Source organism: Coturnix japonica, chromosome 3 (genome assembly GCF_054131305.1).
Source record: "Coturnix japonica strain WE chromosome 3, WE-NBRP24, whole genome shotgun sequence".
Lineage (NCBI taxonomy): Eukaryota > Metazoa > Chordata > Aves > Galliformes > Phasianidae > Coturnix > Coturnix japonica.
In genome coordinates this window covers 75,866,399-75,887,615 of record NC_140665.1, presented here as the reverse complement: position 1 = coordinate 75,887,615, position 21,217 = coordinate 75,866,399, and the positions used below count along the sequence as shown (strand labels likewise).

At 41.8% G+C, this 21,217-nt stretch overlaps 1 long non-coding RNA gene across 2 annotated transcripts in view; it reads left to right on the top strand.

Annotated features, from left to right (window-relative positions):
* The first annotated feature begins 19,540 nt into the window (after positions 1 to 19,540).
* The window catches only part of LOC116652406 (uncharacterized), a 35,917-nt gene continuing 34,240 nt past the window's right edge, over positions 19,541 to 21,217 (top strand). Inside the window, exons 1-2 of one of the 2 annotated variants that reach the window (XR_001554358.3) lie at positions 19,541 to 19,981; positions 21,140 to 21,199. This is a non-coding gene — a long non-coding RNA (uncharacterized LOC116652406). The remainder of the gene's footprint in view (positions 19,982 to 21,139; positions 21,200 to 21,217) is intronic. The other variant, XR_014944201.1, reaches the window with a different exon arrangement.

The window sequence follows — 21,217 nt, the reverse complement described above, 5'->3', positions numbered from 1 at the left end:
TTCCCCTCGGCTGCGGGAGCGACGGCGCGGCTGCGAGGGCAGCGGAGCCGCCCCGCCGGGTCCGGCCTTCAAGCGCAGCCCGCCGCCACGAGTTTGCTGTCACCGCGAGTGCGGGGGGAGGGTCTGTGGGAGGCGGGTGGGGAGCTCCCCTCCCACGGCACCCCGCCGCCGGCCATGCTGTCGGGGCCCGACCTCGGCCCAGCGCCGACAGCCTTCGGCAGTGGCCGGTATGAAGGAGGGCTGAGCAGCCGCCGCCCCTTTTATAGCCCGCGGCGCGGCTCCGCCGGCACCGAGCAACCCGTGCCGCTCCCGGGCGGGCTGCCCGCCTGCCCGCGGAGGAGGAGCTGCCGCCTCCCAGCGCCTCCCTCCCCGCGTCCGACGGGGGGGGCCCGGCCTGCCCGGCCCCGCGCACCGCCCTCCCTCCGTCCCCCCCGTTTTGCAGGCGGCGGGAGGAGCCGAGGTTCGGCAGCGGGGTCGGGATGGGGGAGCGGCCCCCCGCGGCCCGACGGGGATGGGGCGATGCCGGCTGCCCGCGGAGCCCTCCCGGCGTGGCGACCCAGCTCTTCTCGTGCTCCTTTTCTTTCTTTTTTGTTTTATTCATTAATTTTCAGTGTGCTCCGCCCCGAAGAGCCCCGCGGGATCCCCGAGGTGCAGGAGGGAGGGGATGGCCGGGCTCCCGCCGGCGTTGGCTTTGCAGCAGCAGGAAAGTTTCGCACGCGATAGGAGATGAGAGTCAGCATTGTGCCCGGTCAGGGCGATTCCGAGCTCAATGAAATGCCTGCTCCAGTACACATTTGCCTGACACGACACTTCAAATCTAAAGAAAGGGGAGGGTCTGTGCCTCGAGGCACAGCTGTGCGCACCTGTACGCACCGCTGCTCGCCCCATCTCCCTACTGGCAATCCTTCAGATGGAGGGACGGGCGCACTGAGGAGATGCGGGTGGGGGGAGGAAGGTAAGAGGAGGGTGGGGCGGTACTGAAACGGGGTCCAGGAAGAGAAACGCCGAGCTAAGGGAATCGGTTGGCTCAGAGCCCTGTAGGGGCTCCTCACTGCAGCACTGGGCAAGGTGCCCCGATCTCGGGATGAGCTCAGCACCCACGCGTCCCCTGGGATCAGAAGGCAGAGTGTGAGCTTGGCGCTGCATAAAGTGGGTCCCAAATCAATTCCTGAGACATTCAGAGTGCAGGAGAGAGAGGGCTGCCTTGGATCCATCACAGTGTGGTGGTCAAGTGTGCCCAAGTTCACCAATCTGACAGGAAGGTAAAACATCACTAAACATCAAAACTTTCTGTTTTCCATTCAGGACTTGGGGTAGGATTTGGTCTGTCTCCATGTTTTTATCTTACAATGCCTCCTTGTCCTCCACAGAGCCTGGTAATTGGTTGGAGCCTCTATGCTTTGCTGCACTGCAAATAATAATGTAGAGCTATCTACATTCTTCTGGTCTCTTTGTTGAGCACAGACTTTATAATCCCGTTTTCTAATATCGTCTGCTGTTGCTTCCACTTCTGCTCAACATTTCTGGCTGAATTTAGTTGTGCTTAAGTTGGCAGCTGCCCTCTAGCCTCCGTAGCTCAGTATTTTTTTCCCAAAAAGGGCTGCATACTTGAGGCTGATTTAAATTTAAAACACAGGGAATAGCAAGACCAAAATCTGGTCCCTGCATTATGCTTAGGAACTGCTCTCTCCCATGGAAAGACTCATCTGATAAAACTGTATAATCTCATAAGGGCAAGGTTCTCACTATGCCACTGCTTTCGGCTGTGCTGTGTAATGCAAATACTTTGTGAACAGGGGATGAGTTCTGACCATCCCATTAATTTTGTTGTTGACAATTGTTATAAAATATTTGTGTTTTCTGAACACTGCTTTTTTTTTTTTTTTTTTTTTTTTTTTTTTTTTTTTTCTGTCCTTCTCCATTAATTCTGAGTTATTTACATGAGAGATCATTGTTCATTGCTTCCTTCTTTGCCTTGGCAGGTAGATAATTTTCCACTCCTCTCTGGTTTGCTCTCTGTTGTAGTATTGTCTTGCTCTTCACTTGGGTATGTAGTGCTGCTGCCAGTGTTCAGGAGCACATTCACAGTCACTCTGGTGACTTCAAACAGCTTCCCACAGGGATCACCTGGTCCCCTGGCAGGTTCAGCAGTCATTCCTGTGCCTTCCCTCTGGGGCTTCAGTTTGGGATTTGGAACTGCTGCATCTACAACACAAAGTCAGCTTTCCAACAGACAGTGCTCCATACCCCAGAGAGGTGCATTGCTGCAGCTGATGCTTAGAGAATATATGCCACTAAGCACTGAAGCAGCTGTTCTCCAGGCAGCGAGTGGTGTATCCCAGAACTGGTGTCAGAGCAGGAGCTTACCCTTTCTCTCTGTCCAGGCTGCACGCAGCCCATGCCACAGCTGGGTATACAGGTTGAGATTTGATGGCAGCAAAGAAGCAGGTTCTAGCTGGGTTGTCAGTGAAGTGCTGATGTCTTGGAGCACCAGGCAGAAACATACTGTGAATCATATGTATCATCGCATGGGTGATTGTATCTCCCTGCTGTGCTGTCACTGCGAAGCTTGCATTTCAAAGCAGCAGCCACATGCCCGCTGTTTACCTTCCCCTCTCCTAACTGGATCTAAGAAGATGCTTATAGGACAGGATCCCATTCCCTGAAGCTTTTGGCTTCTGTGCAGATGCAAGCATAAAATTAATTTCTTTCTGCTGGCATGAGGCTATTAATGCTCCTTATTTCTAGATTTTTATGTATTAATATACCAAAGTACAGAAATAGCAATGAAAACTGATCACGTTACTGGTCTATTGCATCACAAACTGCCCATGAATAATGGCTCATATGGCACAGATATAATTAGTGACTTGTAAATAAATTAGAGAGAGGGAGGGCCAACACACAGAAACAAAACTAAGTGTCAGAAATGGAAATTTCTACAGTCATATCTGTTTTAAATTCGGATAATGCTGTATGAGTTTTGGCTTTGGGGTCCCTTAAGTACATTTGAGCACAGGGCTCAGTGCACAAAATGAACTTCACCTCTGCCTTTGACCCAGGTGGCAAGTTGCATGTAATGCCATCTGTAGCCTCCTGTACGGTGATGAGATTCATCCTCTTATTTTAAATAATGATATTCGTAGTCCTTCTGTTAGCAAAGATAACCTTCACTATGTAAATCAACGCGGTGGTATTTTGTTGAGTTTGCCAACAGAAAAATAACACTAATATATGTGTGAAGTTTCTCAATGCTAACTTTGAAATATAGCTGAGGCCATTTAAATGCCAGCACTTTTAAGTCACTAGTCAAAATAAAAACACCCAGCTTGAGCTACTGAAATTTAATTATAAGAAACAGCTGGGACTGGTTTTGATTTTGACTCTGAGGACCCAGGAAAAGAAGAAAAATCACGTGGGCTCAGCAGGCACTCATACATACGGACTTCTTCATCCCACGGGAGTAAAGCTAGATTGAGTTATCTCCTTGTTCTTCACACTGGTCAGGTACAGGTGCCTGAAGATGCATTCAAATACCCTCTGAGGAGTATTCAATTACTCTTTAAGTAGACAGCTGGGGTTAAGCAAAAAGAAACTCCAGTTCCCCTTATACCGTCTCTGCATTTCATCTCCAGACACTGCATCTACCCTGACAGATTTTAGTTCATGGAGGCGGTAGTAAAGCTTGGTGGCTGTTCCCCATTCAGCTACGGGGTTTGCTCTCTAATGATCTTCTTGGATATGCTCCACAGGAAAGCGCTTCAATTCTACCCCATCACCTCTCCTTCCATGCTCCCGTTATTCTCTGGCTTTGTTAGTGAGCAGAAAAAATGACTGAAAAGGGCTGCTGCTGCTGCCTTGTTATTGTGCTTTCCATCTGAGGTTGCTGGAGCCTCTAATTTGCACTAAAATCAGTGCAAATGCCTGTTTTGCAACCAGAGAGTTTGGCTATTCAACTATACCCATGCCTTAGGCAGGCTTCAGTTGTACACCTGAAGGATTTTAAACCCACCAGGATCTGTCGGCATTGAAATTCATACAGATCCATTGGGGAATGAAGTGTTGGAAATGGCCGTGACACTACAACACAAAGGCACGGCTGTCTACCAAGACCGAAAGTAGATGGCATAACATTTAACTCCAGCCTGTCACATAAGGAAAAAAAAAAAGAAAAGCGGCTGTTCAGCATGAAGGGAAAGGTCCCTGTGTTTCGACTCTGTAGGGATTCGAGTGAAAAAAAGTCTCATGTTCTGTTCTCAGAGCTGGCAGAACATAAATCCCCCACTTTCAGATGTGGGCCTGTATTGGGCTTAAAGCTTCAGCCCCTTTCAGTACGCTCAGATCTTTCTTTCTGCTTCACAGGATGAAATCAGTAAGGGTTTCTTTTTAGGATCCACAGTTGTTTTCAGATAGGTCCCAAATACCAAGTTTCCAGGAATGAAACATTGAATTCTGTGTTCAGAAAAAGAAGTCTGCACACGTTTTAAGCAACAAGCTACTCACACAGAAAGCTTAAAGGAAGCTCGTGCAATGCAGTGAATCACAGTAAAGAAGTAAAATGCTGAAAATAAGGAATGTTACTTTCCTTGTAAAATTAGCACATCAATGCTGATTTAAGGGGAAGTACAGATTTATTCTTACTAAGAATATGGTTCTTCTACATGGTTAATTAATATTTATCTAGAAAAGAAGGTAATGTATTTTAAGCCCACTGCCACTATGTATAAGCGTGCTCTAGTCTTCTTTGTTCCCAGAGGTAATCAGAAACGAGGAGCTTTTGCTGGTATGCAGATTTGGGCTGCTAATTTAATAAAATGCATTATCCATTAATTTGAATCCTTTTAGGATGTCACTTGACAGTTTCTTCTGCAGTATGAGACTCAATTGCAAAATTTAGTTGTCTATACAGCTTAGCAAGAAGCTTAGGGAGAAGATCTTGCAGAATGCTGAAAGTCAGAAATTCTGAAGCCATGAAGATCTTGTAGGTCTGTGTAGAATGCAGACTGCAGCAACAAGAGTAAAGCAGTAGCAAATGGCTGTCCAAATGCCGGAGCCTGCCGAGGTCAGGAGGTCCTCTGAGGGAATCAAGGCACATGCCTTAATCTCTGCAGCACTTTTTGAGGTACTGCCGAGCTGAAGATTTCCTTCTGGTGGCAAGTGGGCAAACCAGCACGTTCCAACACAATCTGTTCATGGAGAGACGCTGTTATGAAACTGCAGGTCTGGATACTGCAGTGTATGAGATTAACTCCACCAAGGGATAATCCAGCCAGCAAAGGTTGTGCTCCTTGTGCAGTTCTTTCTTTGAAGAGGAAAACAAAGACTGAGAAGCAAAAGCTTCAGTAGAGGTAGATAAAATTGTGCTACTTCAATCTTGCCACTGACTGATGGCAGATCCATATCACACTTGGTTTTCAGAAGAGTAACCAGGTAAAGCTAGGGAGCCAGATCAGCAAGCTGGGTGAGCCTCACCCCAGTGATTTAATGAAGCTGCTGTGCCAAATGCCTGTTATTTTCCAATCTTTTAATTATCCAAAGACTCTTAATTGGCATCCGTCCTTGATGCTTGTAAAACTGTGTTTCTCGATGTCTAGTGAGCTTCTGTGCCGTTGGGGAAAGGAATACTTAACTGTAAAAGAAAGATATGATCTCTGTTCAGAACAGTATGCTTTATTTTTATCTTTTTTTTTTTTTTTTTTTTTTTTTTTTTCACAGGGAGAAGGTCTCAGGTCAGAACATGCTCAGGTAAAGGTTCTGCACTGGTCTCAAGAATACCTTGCTTCTGAGTACCGCCTTTGATACGCTAGATTTTTAAAGCTAGAGATCTGGTCTCTGGTCTTGTCCTCCTTTACAAGATTGTTTCCATAATTGTGGAAGTAGAACTAGAAAACTTTAGTATTTAGCTTTTAATTTCATGAGTTTCCCTTCCCTTCCTTGGAAAAATAAGTCTTATTTCTTACATAGAACACACTGTAAAGTAGTTTGTTTGTTTTTATGTTTTCTGACAGATTATTTGTCATACCTTCTGTCTCTCCTGCTTTCTTTCTTTGTAAGAGACGCTAATTCCATGCAACTGATGGAACTGAAAGATTCAAATGTGTCTACAGATAGCTAGAAGTAGATAATCATACTACCAGAATTCAAAACAAATTAGCAGAAATGTAAATCCTCATACTTTATTAAAATAAATATGACCAACTACCTAAAAAGAGTTTGGAAAGAAATGTTCTCTCTACATGTTTTTCTATTATGTTCATTATGAAGTTGTCAACACTGAAGTTTTTGGTCATGTTTTAATACTAGCTAACTGGTTGCTGGTTAAGACAGCTCAGCCAACACAGTAATCCATTTTACATTAGATGTTTTTTACATTGTTTCTATTTGAGGGATGCTGGGCTAATAACTATTTTCATGGTTTCAGGATCATCTTTTGTGAGTCTGTGGTAGGTAGATTCCCTTCTAAAGCATGTGGGTACAGTCAGAGTCAGACGATGAAACTTGGTGGACTACTGAGCAGGTGTGAGAAAACCATTTGTTTCAGGGTCTTATGGGTTGTAAAGGGCATTGATGAAGATGCTGAACAAGACACTGGGGAACACCACTAGCTAAAGGCCTCCAACTGGACTCTGTACCATTGATCACAACACCCTGAGTTCTGCCAGTCAGCCTGTTCTCAGTCCACCTCACTGTCCACTCTTCTGTCAAAATTGTCTTATAACACATTAGGCTGCCATATTGCTGTGGTGGAGCCTTCTAGCTAACATTTGCCAGGTTTCTATATTGTGGATTGCTAAACATGGTCCCATATACTGACAGATATAACTAGGTCCATCATCTGTATGGCTGATTCTTGCCCCAGCAAGTACATTCTGGGACCTTACTGACCATTTGCTCTGGGATGTGTCTTCCCCAGTGCTGGCTCTTCTCAAAGTACTTTACCTGCTCTCTGAGAGATTTGCAAAGGCACCAGTGGATGCATGGTTGTTCACCTCTCTAAGAGCAAGCCTAGGCTTCTAAAGCTAAACACTCTTTCTTCACTTTCAAGTTGTCCTCTCAGTGGCTTTTTCCTGTGGCTCAGCACACCTCTGTATGGGAGCTCATCTTTCTACTCCCCAGACCTGCTCTGTGTCCTGTAACTGGGAAGGTAGGATTCCCCCAAGACTCCAGGCCTGCCTTATGTTTAAAACAGAGCGCTAAATACTGAGGGATTTTTATATTCCAAAACCTAAAGACCCATGTACGATGCTGGGAAAATTTAGGGTGGATTTATCTCGTTGGACAAACTGCCTTTTACTAGGTGGAGCTGAAGAGGTTTAGCAGCTATACTTCCAGCTAAGTCTCTATCATGTTAGATTTCATATGGGTTTTTTTCTGGTCTTGAAAACTGCACTACACCTGCCCAAACACTACCACATATTTCTATTACATAATGTTCTGATCATGGTCCCTTCACTTTTTATCTCTGCTTTGTGCATCCCTTCCCTTATCTCACCCATGCACTAGTATATCATTAACAAACCAATCTTCTTTACACAACTTTCAGAGTTTTTAGTAGCTTATCCCTTTCTCATCACATATTCAGGTCAATTGCTGTCTCCCACTAGCCTCTGATACTGGCCCCTCCCAGTCTTATTTGATTTCAATCAGATGTCTTCATGCTCTCCCAGGCTCGAGAGAAGCTCCCTTAAAAGGCACAGACATCCTCATTATCTTACCTAACAATCCTGCTTTGCTGTGATGTCTACAGACCACACTCGACAAGAGCCAGGCTGTTGATTGTGACTGCTGCCTGTTATTAGTAATCTGTTTGGTTATGTTCCTCCATCTGTGTGCCTCTATCTTAGACTGCAGTTCTTCAGAACAGGCACTACCTCTGTGCTTTAAGTATTTGCAGTGCCTTGAAAATAGCTGTTAATGGTCCTGATTGTGGGCTTTGAGTGGCCTGCTATATTATCTTTATATCAGCAAAAATTACTTACAGTCATTTGTTTTGCTGGTATTCATCTGTGTTTGTCAGAACTCCCTTCTTCAGTGATCAGCAGTACGTGACTGATCGACTGATAAGGTGAGTGCAACAGTGAGCTCAAAATAAGGTCTATCAGAATGTACAAATCTCTTATTTTCTGTTTGAGGAAAACTGTAATATTTTACTATTTAGAAACAGTAATAAGAACTGTCCCTTATTTCCATTATGCAACTAGTTAAAAACAAAAGAAAGCAGAAAAGTAAACTATTGCAATGTAATGCGCAGCAGGATATTCAGTTCTATGGCAGCTCTGAATTTCAAGCTGTAGAGACAAAAGGGGAAAAAGGATTGCAAAACATGTTTCCAAAGGCTGGGGTTCAGGAAAAAAAAAGATCATGATTTCCCCTTCCAGTATGTGCTTGCACTTATCTGTACTAAGAGGACAAATTCTCCAAATGATCCCCAGTCAATAATTTCTCACTTAATGTTTGATTGTAAGAATTGCAGGTTTCATCTTGGGTGATTCTGCCTAACCTCTGACTAAAGTGTACACACAATAAAACTTTAAGCATCTGGAAACAGCAGTCAGAATTCTATTCTCAACAGTTTTCCAAGTCTCTCCCTCTCTCCTTCAGTGATAGTGCAAATTTTGGCATTCATTCTAAGAAACCTGTTTCATTAGTGTTATGTTACTTGCCTCAGCAAGGCAGACTCTACTGGCTCAGGACTGTATGGAACACTGGATGTTAATTTGTTCTTGTCCTCTACCATGCTGGTCTGCTAATGGCCCTTGTACTAGTGGTAGAAAACCAGGTAGTAAGGGGAGCTTTTCTACTAGCTCCAATATAAACTTGATAAGATCTCCACAGCACACCATTCCTCTACAACAAGGATAGTTTGTAACTTCTAAAAAAGTTTTTAGTTTCATAGTCTCAAAGAGATCTGTGAGATTTTAGTAATCTCCTTTAAAAGCAAACAAACAAAAACTCTGGGTTTTGATAGTACTTTTCATCTTTGCCATTTGATTGCCGGGAAATGCACAGAGTCCTCTGAGACATGAGCCTCTCAGGAGAAGTGCAATGGGTTAGTCAGATGCTAAGCCTGATGTTAGCTGGCTTAAAATTATAAGGAGAGATATTCCTTGGAACTGATAGTCACGTGTGCACCTCTTCTTGGGTTTGATACATGAAAATTATTATAGTATATGTCCCTAGGTAGTTTAGATGTTCTCTTTCATTCATTGAAGCAAGTTTTGGAGACTTTAGGCATACTTAGAATCATCTGCTCTCTGTTTTCTGGAAAGAAAACATGAAAACCCTGGAAAATTCCTTTTCCATTTATGAGTCAAACTGCAGCTTTTCAGCTCCTTTCTTTTCATTACTATATCGACAGTTTCCATTGAATTACTCCTTGTTGGATTTATCGAAGACACAAAACCAATGAAATGAAAAAAAAAAAAACCAAACCATACCCTAATAATTTGGGTGTTTAATCATGATCATGCTTGACATGACTTTGAAAGTGGAGGACTGGATGAAGTAGTCCTAGGGCGATTTTTTGGAAAAGTTTCTACATTTTGCCCTCTGACATTTAAAATGGCTAAGAGTACTTAGTGGGAACAGCAAGATGTGAGGAAGGCACTAGATGAATCTGAAGATATTTATTCAACTATGTAAGATAATTCAAATCTTTGCATTTTAACAATTGTAGATTATATAAGCAGTAGCCTCACTAAATTATACAGTATTCAAATAGAGGTGATTTGCAAATGTTTGTGTCACACCAGGAATGTACAGCAAATGACCCAAGAGACCAAAAAAAAAAAAAAAAAAAAAAATTGTGATAAAATGAGGAACAAACCCTGCTATGATTTAAGTAATATAACTGTGTTCATATGCAGTTAAATTCTGCCTACGTTACTCACACACAGGATAGCATTTTTTGAATGTTTGATATTTGTTAAAGAATTTGAGTAACTGCCTATGACAAACAGAAGAAAAAAATGAGGTAATGGCAACATCTTGATAGAATATTTTTAGGCTGGAGTCATGTCAAGTTTGGACAAACACAGAATGAGATTTTTAGAATGTGATAGCTTAAATATGGGAAAAAAAAATATTGGTGGTCAAACATAAGTAGGATGGAGTTGTGCTTTTTCAGATCAGAGAGAAGACTCCAGGGAGACCTCATTGTGGCCTTCTAGTACTTGAAGGGAGCTTACAAGCAGGAGGGAGACTGACTTTTTACACGGTCTGACAGTGATAGGACAGAGAAATGGCCTTAAATGGCTTTAAACTAAAAGAAGGGAAAAATAGGTTAGATGTTAGGAGAGGCGCTGCCTCAGGTTGCCCAGTGAAGCTGTGGATACCCCATCCATAAATATAATTCATATGCAAGAGAATGAAAATGGTTATTTACTCCTAGAGTACTACCCTTCCTTATTTACCCAAAATCAAATATGAGGGAGTAGAAAGGCTGTTAGGGACATCAGTTCCTTTACTCTGATAATATGAAGGTCATCCTAGTTAAATGTTGTCATTGTCTACATGGCATAAATTAAAGCATAAGTAAACATTATTCAAGAAAGAGATCCTTCTCTTGATTTTGAAATAATCGGAGATAACTGTAGATAATACTAATAAAGTAAGCATTACAAGTAGTTTGTTGAGTTGTGAATTACCCCTTGGGAATCCCAGACCCTGGAAGTAAGAGAAAGAATCTGGGGAAAATAAGGCTGCCCCTTGGTCAAGGAGAATTTGGTCAGAGATTGTCTAGGCAAGCCCAATGCACATAAATCCATTGGCCTCAATGGGATGCACCCATGTGTACTGAGATAGTTGGCAGAAGCAATTGCTGAACCACTATTGTCTTTGAAAGGTCACAGAGAACAGGAGAGATATCTGAAGACTGGAGGATAGCCAATGTACTCCAGTCTTCAGAAGGGGCAAGGAGGAGGAGCCAGGAAACTACAGGCTAGTCAGCCACACCTCTGTCCCAGGGAAGATATTCTGGATGTCATCTCCAAGCAAGCAGAATAGATTATCAGGAGCAGTCAACATGGATTCACCACGGGGAAATCATGTTTAACAATTCTGGTGGCTTTCTATGATGTCATGACCAGCTCGGTAGATAAGGGAAGAGACAAAAAGACCTGGGAAAGGTCAGCCTGGAAAAGGCTGACAGAGGATATCAGTGCTTATAAATATCTAAAGGGTGGGTGTCAAGAGCGTGAGTCTAGGCTCTCGTCAGTGGTGTCCAGCAATAGAACAAGGGGCAATGAGCACAAACTGGAACACAGAAAGTTCTATTTGCACTTGAGGAAAATATTCTTTACTTTGAGGGTGACAGAGCACTGAAGCAACTTGCCCAGAGAGGCTGTGAGATCTCCTTATCTGGAGATATTCAAAACCTGCTTGGATGATTTCCTCTGCAACCTACTATAGGGATCCTGTTTTTGCAGGAAGTTTGGACTCTATCTCCAGATGTCCCTTCCACCCCTTACCATTCTGTGATTCTGTGAACAATCAGAGTAGCAAAGAGTACCGGGAAAGGCAACATAATGCTAATGTAGGAGATGGTATAACAGAATGGCAGATCACATGCATCTAGAGCCTGATTGAAGGAATAGGAGCTGTTTATACACAGAAGCAATGTAATAGTTGAAATACACCTACTTATCTGAAGCTTCTTGGAATCCATAAACAGGTTAAAAATTTTTTAAGGGCTCGGGAAGTATTAGAGGTTTATTCTATAGCCATGGGCTATATGATTTTACTGGCCCTATTCTGACTGAAAAGTTAGTGAGTAAAGAATGAATCATGCCACAGAAGAGGGAGATAGGCAATACACTTTATCATCCCAGCTGTGATAACTGGAAGAAAAGCAGACAGTTTCTAAGGGACATGAGAGAGGTCTTCAGCTGGTCACACAGTTGAAAATTGACCCACCCCAAATCATTCTCCCACATCCCTTTTTAATCTACTCCAGCAGTGAACTGCTTCCCCTGATAAAAATTTCCATCATTTTCTTAACGTGAACTTTGGTGACTTCAGTGTTCAGCAGTTGATTCTTGCATGCTTTTGTCTGTTAAATTAAAGAGTACCTGGTATCAAATGACTTGTACTAGTACAGCTCTCTGTAGCCTGCAATCAAGCATCCTTCGTAACCTCTTTCCGAAGGTAGAAGAGACTTTCTGTCTTCAATTCTTTATATCCCCATTGCTTCTTTTTGTGCTGTTTGGCTTTTCAGTCTCATTAGTTCTTCCTACACCTTTTTGCAAAGTTGTTTGCCTTACTTGTCTCAAAGCAGGAAGACTGAAATATATAGCTGTAGATATAGGTAGATCTCACAAAAAAAATACCATTATAAATACTATATACATATGTGTACTATATATATACCATCATATATAAATTATATATATGAGATACATTATATACAAAATAATACAAATATGCACATATATATATGTATGTGTGATATACGTAAATATATATGAAAGATGATCATATAAAGGGAGGAAAGAATCTATTATTCACAACCACGGTGATTAGTAGTGAGGAGGTTTTTTTACAACACATTTGGAAAATTTTGATTCTACCCTTAGAATAGTTAGGCTCTCGAGCTGTCTTATTTCTAGGAGAATCTCAAAATAGAACTAGTGGGAAATCAGGGCTGTTTTATTTTAAGATATACATACGTAACAGAACTGTTCACTAGTAGATTACAGACATACTCCACCATTATATAAACTAATCAGTGAAATAAAATCAGGAGATATTTCAAGGAGGAGCTGTCTCTACAATACAGTGCTGGTGCAGGTTGGTCTGGATGATTTCCAAAGGTTCCTTCTCCCACTAGCATTTCTTTTCTTTCTCTTTTTTTATTTTGTCTTTTTTTTATTATTATTATTTTTGTTGTATTAATGCAGCAAGGCTTCTAAACATACCCACAAAGGATTAATTAATATTAATAACTGAATGTTGGGAAGATAGCATCAGCTATCAAGACAAGACTTTTACTGACCATTATACAGGTTCATCACTTTCAGTATTGTACGTGAGTGGGAGAGGGGAGAATCATCTCTGAGATTAAAATCCAAACAGAAAGTCCACCCTGCTTGTCATGCCACTGGCCAGCACTCTGTGTTAGCAAAATGAAGGTGACTTCATTTTGGCAGTGGGCTGCTTGGCTTTCAAAACAAAATGCTCTAAAATCATGGGAATTAGAGAAAATGGAAATCAGGGTAATGAAGTAAGAGATATGAAGGGCTGCCAGGAATGTGGAAGATCCCAGTGAACAAGAAATAACACCTTTCCACTGGTCTGAGTGTGATTCAAGGAGGGCTGCAATGAGCAGAAAGCACAATTGATGGACTAAAGCAACTGTGTTTAGATGATTATTGATTGAAGCAAAGTTTTGCCTTAGCATGTATGAAAGCAAAGTGCGACAATTCAGTTACTGTTACTGTTGCTCCTATTAGATATCTAGAGCAACTCGATAAAGATTGCTTTTGTGCTAGGCAAACCCTGCGGAACGTATGCTTTTCATCATAACTTTCATTTAACAGGAACATTCAGTGTTTTCTAACTTTTGTTTCATGCTAATAGAGTTTTTGCATGACAGGACAGCTCTCAGTGATGTAAGGATTTAATAAGAGGTTCGGTTGCAGAAACATTTTTCTGAGAAGCAGAAGGATATTTATTTTTTCCTCATAGAACTGTGAGGAATGCTAAGTGAAGAGGTTCCTAGTTAGAGATTAATATTAGGTTTAATGGACAGACTTCAGCAGAAGCGGTTTTGTAACAATCACCGCCATGAAGTAGAGAATTACTTCATTTGTTGCAGGCAAGTCAGATATCTGAGTCTTCCATAAGCCTGGAAAGTAGCCTGTAGTTACACGTTGGAGTTTAGTTTTTCACTGATAGACTACTGAGAGGTGATGTGACTGGATGCTGCAAAATGTAGTTTCATGGAGCCTGAGCTCTAGTAACATTCCATCCCTGTTCACCCTGCCTAGCCTCTCATTAGCTGGAATGAAAGACTGGCAATCTCGCTCTGATAAAAGGTATTTGTGGGTCACTGTTCAGCCACCAATACAGGCAGAGAGCCTGGTCTGAACTGATTAGCACTGTTAAATGCTTTGTCAGGGAGAGGGTGTTGAGAAAAGATGTGGTGCTCCACATATATCTGTGCTGCAGCAAAATCAAGGAGCCTGCCTTATCCTCCTTGTCTCTGCAAATAAATATTTGCAGCAGGTATTAGATTTTTCCTATGAATATGCCTCTTTTGCCAGAATTATATAAGGGATCCTAATGTAAATGAGATGCAAACACATATTGTACACTACAGTAATGCAAATTTGTTACAAAAGGAAGCGCTGCTGTTAATGAAGTGCTGAGACATATCCATTTTGAAAGCACTGTGGGGAAAGAACACTGAAGCAAATGATTAGGAAACAGGGAAAACTAATATTTTTTTAATAAACCAATGTTAAGTATGGGCAGTAGGTTCTGGTTACAGCTTTGCAAATTCAGATTCACTTGTCAGTAATGGGAAGGAAATACTCCCTATTGTAGCCTAAGCTGACACCAGAACTGTCTTTTAATTAAATCACAATTAATTTTTTCTGGTAAAACTGTAGAACCACACTACTGTGGGCCATAGAAATCTGATATTTAACCTTGCAAGCCTTCAAGATTTTTTTGTTTGCCAGTTGTCTTTCTGTTCTCTGTTGCTTTTGTGATGCCAGTTACAAAATCAAGCCTTATTTTTATCTGATATAATACTTTTCCATGGCAATGGCATTCATGTATGTTACATAGTCAAAACTCCTCCAGTAAGACCAGCCAAGGCTAGGAAGCCTGTCTGCACAGCACTTGGGATTTGGCGAGCTGGTACTTGTAGAATAGTGAGTGGAAATAAAAGCATTGTTTGTTGTGGTTTGTTTTGCTTTTCTTTGACAGTGAGTTCAGTAAGAAGCCAAATACCAATAAGGCGGTGGCAGATTTAAGTATCTGGATATTTCTATTTATTTGATGCTTTCAGAAAATACTTTACATTTTTGAGATAATCTCAAAAATCATAATTCTGCTTACAAGGAGAACTGAGAGCATTGCAACTCAGTGCTGTTCTTATTCAAACTACCAATTTGTTTCTTTCAAAACTTTTATAGGAGGAACTGACACACGTCTTGGGCACCTAGTGTTTTGTCAATATGTGCTGCTTTGAATTCTTCTCTCTCAGAACAGAAATCTGAGCAGATTTCTTTCCATGTGATTAGGCACTTCAGCAAATCTGTACCCTCATCTACTTCAGCTCCTCCATTTAACCATGTGCTGTTTTGCTGAAAACACCTCCCTCCTCTAATCACTGCACTGAGCTGTAATCTCCTTATTTCACCCTTCAGCAGTATCTTCTTTTTGCTCACTCACTTTTTTGCAGTCACTGGATTGCTGTCATAGAAGTGCACCTTGGAATCTCCTCTCCATGTTCTTGAACTTCCTACACGCTCCTGACACTGCGTCATTTCTCTCCCTTCTCTTATATCCATGGTCTGAGAAATCAGTCACCACCGATTACCCAATTCATCTACATGGGGCCAGGGCTGCAATTTTTATAGAGAAAATATGGCAGAATTCAGACTTCAAGGGGGGTCTCGTTATATTGGATCAGTCTGGGCTGGGAATGTCGGAGTAACTTACTGTTCTCTGAAATGAAAGCTCCCACCACTCAATAGCTCAGACCTTTCAGAACATGTTTCCTTTCAAACCAGGAAAATGCCTGCTTTGTCCTCTCTGGAAAAGCTAAATGATATCAACAAAAGCAAGGGAAGGCTGTTGTTAATTCAATTATTATTATTACTGGCAAATAAAGCACTGGAGAAATCTAAAGCTGTGTTCACAATGTGATATTCAAATAATGCAGATGCTCTCTCAGATAATTATTTAAATGCCTAATCAGCCAGTAGCCACAAAATAATAACAAGATGTTGGGCCAAGGAATCTGTGGGGTCACATTGATTTATTCAACAGTTGATGCATTTCATATGATCGCAGCAAGCAAACAGAATTGATTTAGAGATGCTATTTATGGAGATAGCTCACCATGAGCTGTAACCATTCAAGCTCCTAGAAGAGCCCCACACTGTATTACTCAGAAGCAGTGCAGACTGACAAACTTCTGAGAGTATTTACCCCACTCGTGGCACCATGAGATAGGTAGAACTGAGCCTTTCTTGCACACTGTGTAATCATGTTTCTTTACAAATGACTGTAGATGATAGAAGAGTTTTGTCTTATGAGGTGTCCAGATTGATTCATGAGGAACCAAAAGGTGAGGAAACTGAGGAAATCCAAGAGTGAAAAGAAGAGTGAAAATTAAACTTTGGAGAAGGTGAAAGCAAAGCATTGGAGCACGGTGTTTTCAGCACATACTCAGTGCTTAGGAATTCACACAGCATTAATAGAAGATGCATTCAAAAAACAAATCAAACTTCTAGCACTTGGTTTCCTAAGATTGTTTTGGAGGCTTATGGAAAGTTTTAGAAATTGGATCGTCATTAAAACATGCAAATCTGAAAAAATATATTCTACAAACAACAGAAAAGGTGTGCTTGATAAAGTGTATTTTGTTGTCTTTGAAACCTAGGCTAGCCATAAAGAGGTATTATAAAGGGATGTGCTGCTTGTCTGCCTTGGGAAAAGGATAATGTAGGCTCATTCATGTAAGTTGTGCGCTACACCACAAAATGTGATAACATTCAGGAGGTGCATTTCAAAAAGGCATGCTTTGAATTGCAGTTTGCAAAAACAACAGTTGGTGGCACTTTGAAACAATTTTTATTTGTAAATGCACATTTGCTGATTGTAGGTGTGTAGAGGATGACATTAAAATATTAAATCACCAGTCTTCATCAGTTCAAATTGCAGTGATGGTACAGAAGTCACCAACTGTATTTTGCACGGTTCACAGCTTGCTTACACAGAATTTGAAGATCTGAATTTATAAAAACAAGGAAGGTGGTCAGGGCTACAAATTCTACTTCAAAAATGTTAGTGAGAAGTTACCAGAAAAGATAGTAATGACAAAAATAGCAGTAGAAGTCACCACTAATTGAGAAGATTGCTCCAACCCCTAAAGGCATCAAGGCCTGAAGCAGTAGCAGCACAGCACACCTCCATGGACAGCTCATCTTCACCTAGTTTACATTTTGTTATAGAGTTTTGTTTTTTTCACAGCACTGATGTTCATGGTGTCTATCAAGTATATAGATCTCTATTTTTAACCAACAGTCACTGGACAAAGAGATATTTTCTAAAATTTTATTCCCCAAGAAGCGTGAGGGAGAAGATCATAAAGAGACTGAGGTCGTCATTGCAGAAGATCAAAAGTTCATCCATGGTAATTCTGCCAGTCAAGTGCAATCACACTGCCTGCATAGGAACGGTATCATCAATCTGATATCCCTCTGATATCAGAGGGAAAGCTGGGCATTACTGGAGAACACTGATGTATTGAAAGACATCTTTTTGTGTCATCACATACCTTGTCTGAATACCTGATGTTTAAACTAGCTGAGAAGCCAAATCCCTTTTATTAGAGATTACAGATAATCATTTGTTCCACAGGTCAATTGATTGGGGGTCATTTGATTCCAGAAGAGACTCTACCAGAGAGACAGCCCTGAATACCAGAGCAGCTTGCTACCTTGGCTGTGGCCATTTGCCCAAAGAATGGAAGATCAGCACACAGCTGGTGCTTGGCAGTCTTCACAACTTGGCCAAAGGAGCTTCAGCACCTTCTGTTCTGTCTCTAATCTCACACATTGGAATTGAAAAGTCTATGTCAACAGAGGATAATAAATCTGGAGCCATTACTGGGTTCTGCCCCTCCCCTTCATCCTGTGGATTAGTTGCAGATGACTCCTGTTTGCAGTGCTGGCCCTGAATATGTTGGTCTTGACAGTATAAGCCATAAGTGATTTTTATTTGGCCTTCTAAATTACATATTTTGCAGTTACTAATAGATCTTTATATTGGCTACTTTGAGTTCTGTGGAAAAATGTTTCATTTAGCTTCAGACAAATGCTGCCTGATGCATTTACAAATATGTTCTTGCCTGGGAATATTTTGCTGCTTTCCTATTTAATTCCACAGGGCTGCTTGCACTGAGAGGAAAGCTTGTCATATCCAGTATGATAAAGCAAACTTCTTTTTCTGAAGAGTAATGCTGCCTGGCATTCTAAATTTTCTGTAATGTGCTGCTAGATTTGGTGAAACCGTGAGCTAAATACTGATTTCACATTTTCTGGCTTTTGTATCTTTCCACATACCACAGACTTTTGTAATGTTCTCACTTCAGGTATGCTCATGTGATGCCTAGGAAACCCAGCAATGCCCACCGCTTTCATGCATGAGCATCTTTCTGGCTCTCCACACCCCTGCATGCCACTCTGCAGTAGAAAGCTGCTTTTAGCCTAAGAGCTTCTGCTTCAGTCTAAGATGATGTGCTGGGGCTTCTCCTGTCACTGCTCTTCAGTCCCTAAATAGTAATTTGTACCTGCCCTCTCAAGAGACAGTTTGCTCATACTCACATTGTTCTCTTACATGCCTGACCTTGTGTTTACAAAAGGCTTAGGCGTCCTCTTTAAACATTTTGTATACCTGCCTGAGCAGTGACTCAGTTCTCACATACTGCAGAAATACCTGTTTGCTACCCAGCTCTTACCTTATTTGTATGTAGACAAATGGCATTTTGCACTGGCCATCAGCCAAGGCATTCATTTCTGCCTCAGCCAGTGCCTTCATTACAACCCTGACCTGCAAGCTTGGTTGTTTCTATCACACTAGACATAATCCCTTTGTTCTCTCTTGGAGCAGCTGTTCCAGGCATACACCTGGCTTCCTGCTCCCCACATGGCCAGCAATGTGGCGGCTTCAGCTGGAAGGCTGGGCTTCAGCTTGGGAGCCCTGACTTTACCCTGTTCTTTTGGCAGCTGCCATTACCCATGACTTTGGACCTGCAAACCACATTCACAGACTGGTTGTTCTGAATAGTGTAGGCTGTTAACTATTCTGGCCCTGATGTGTTTTTCCAAGTAGGTGTAAATCTGTGTCCCCTCCAAGGTTTTCTTGCAGCCAGGTTCTGGGACCAATTTCTTCCCCCATTCTCTTAACCAAGTTTTATGAGCTCTCAACAGAATCATCTGCTCCAGAAGAGCATCAGGTCTGAGTGAGTGAAAATGTGTGTTGTGTTCCATTGCCTTGGTGTACTCCAAGGAGAAAAGGCAATTCATTCCAGTGGGATTCATCGCTCCCTGAGAACACTAGGACCTCTGCACTGTCAGTGAAAGGAGTGACGTGCCTAGGTTTGGTGGATGAGAATACCCTCTGGAGCATCTGAAAGCACCTCTCTCTTTTCACTGATGACAAAGCTTCCTTTATAATAAATACATGGCGTTATATTCAGTGGACTGGATCCCTCTCACCCTCTTTATTCCTCCTTTCTCTTTGTCCCTTCCCTCCCTCTGTTTATTTCCTCCCTAGGCCAGGTGCCAAAAATGCTAGTGCAGCAGTATCTTAGCTATCAGCTTAAATTGTCAAACTGGCTTCCACCTCTTTCATTTCAGAGAACACTGTAATTGAAACTCCTCTTATTTTAGGTGATGGTAGTATTTTAAACTCAGAATTATGTAAAGAAATGGAGATAGCGCTGAACTGCTTAGCTGCAAAGGGGTGGCTACAGACCAAGTGAGGAAATGTTTGCATAAATTCTATGTAGGCAGATTCTCACCTAGAAAAAGCCTGCATTTCTGCCAAAATATTCAGAATCTCTCTGGCATCCACCGCAAGCCAATTGTCAGACTTGATTTGTCCGGCAGAGAAGGCTTTTGCCTTCATTTCTGCTCATTTGGTGCCAGCGTATATCCCTGACAAGTGATGTGAGAGGTGACTGGAAGAGTTCATTGACCATGGAGATGCCTACGCAGGGAATCACTTTCCTTCTTCTGCAGAGGTGAGTAGAAGCCTGCAGACACACTGAGAAGAGTGGGTTGATGTTGCGCTCAGTTTTTGACAGTACCCAGGCTGCATGGGCTGGTGCTCTCAAGCACTGCAGGTGGAACGATGCACGACTCTCAGTGAGAAAGCTGGGAGGCATCCCAGAGGGGGAAGCTTAGATGAAAAATGCCTTGTAACACAATTATTTATTAGTAAGGCTAAAAAATCAGGGACAAAGGTGTCCCAGAATCCAGTCTAATGCTTTGGTATTTAGGTGGTAGGTAAAAAGTAACTCTACATTTACTATATCAGAGACTTGATTAAGCTGCTGTTTGCCTCTTCCGTGCCTATTTTATCAGGCATTGGGAAGCAACACCAGAAAAGGAGACAGACTATAGGTTATGCCAGTTCTAAATGGATCAGGCTGGGCTTCCTACTGTTTTGTTTCCAGACATTTGAGCGTTTGTGTGGCAGAATGGCAGTGGGAGGTTTATTTTGTTTTCTTCCAGTGGTGGCAAATTATAAAGAGTAGGATTTCAATGAGATGTGCTTCACTTAAGTTGTTTTCATTTATCAATTGTACTTATCAATTCATTAAGAATAATCTTGAGGGGAGAACCTAAGGAAGAAGTTCATCCAGAAGGACTGGATGCAAGGACAGGACTGACTTGCCTAAGCAGTGGTTTGCAGTCCAAGGTACTGGCAAGGGGAGCAATGAAACATGGCATTATCCAGAAGGGATAAGAGAGGTGTTTTATGGAGGCTGACTGCAGGGTTGTTGACCTTATCAAAGAAAGATTTCTTATACTATGTGTAAATTAAATTTTTAAGGAAGAAAAAAAAAAAAAGAAAGAAAAAAAAAAAAGGAAACACATTAAATTTTGATTTGTTACTAGAGAAATTCTGCTCAGCATGTCTCATAAGCAGTATATCACATGCCACTAGCAATGAGAGGTAAAGCAGAATATCCTTCTGGAGGTGAGTGCACTGGAACAATTGAGCATCTGTGCTAGAAGCCTCTTGCATGGAATCAGCATTGGTTTGTTCACTCTGCTTCCTTATGAAAACATTTTCTAAACATTCACATTTTATGCAGAACTGGTAGTTATTTCTCTGCCATCTCCTTAGTTGCTCTGCTTTCGATCTGAAAATATCTATTTAAACTCTGTTGCAGCCTCCCAGAAAACTGGGATGTTCTGATGAAACCCATTCTGCTACAAATCTCCCTGCCCAGGTAATACCAGATATCCAT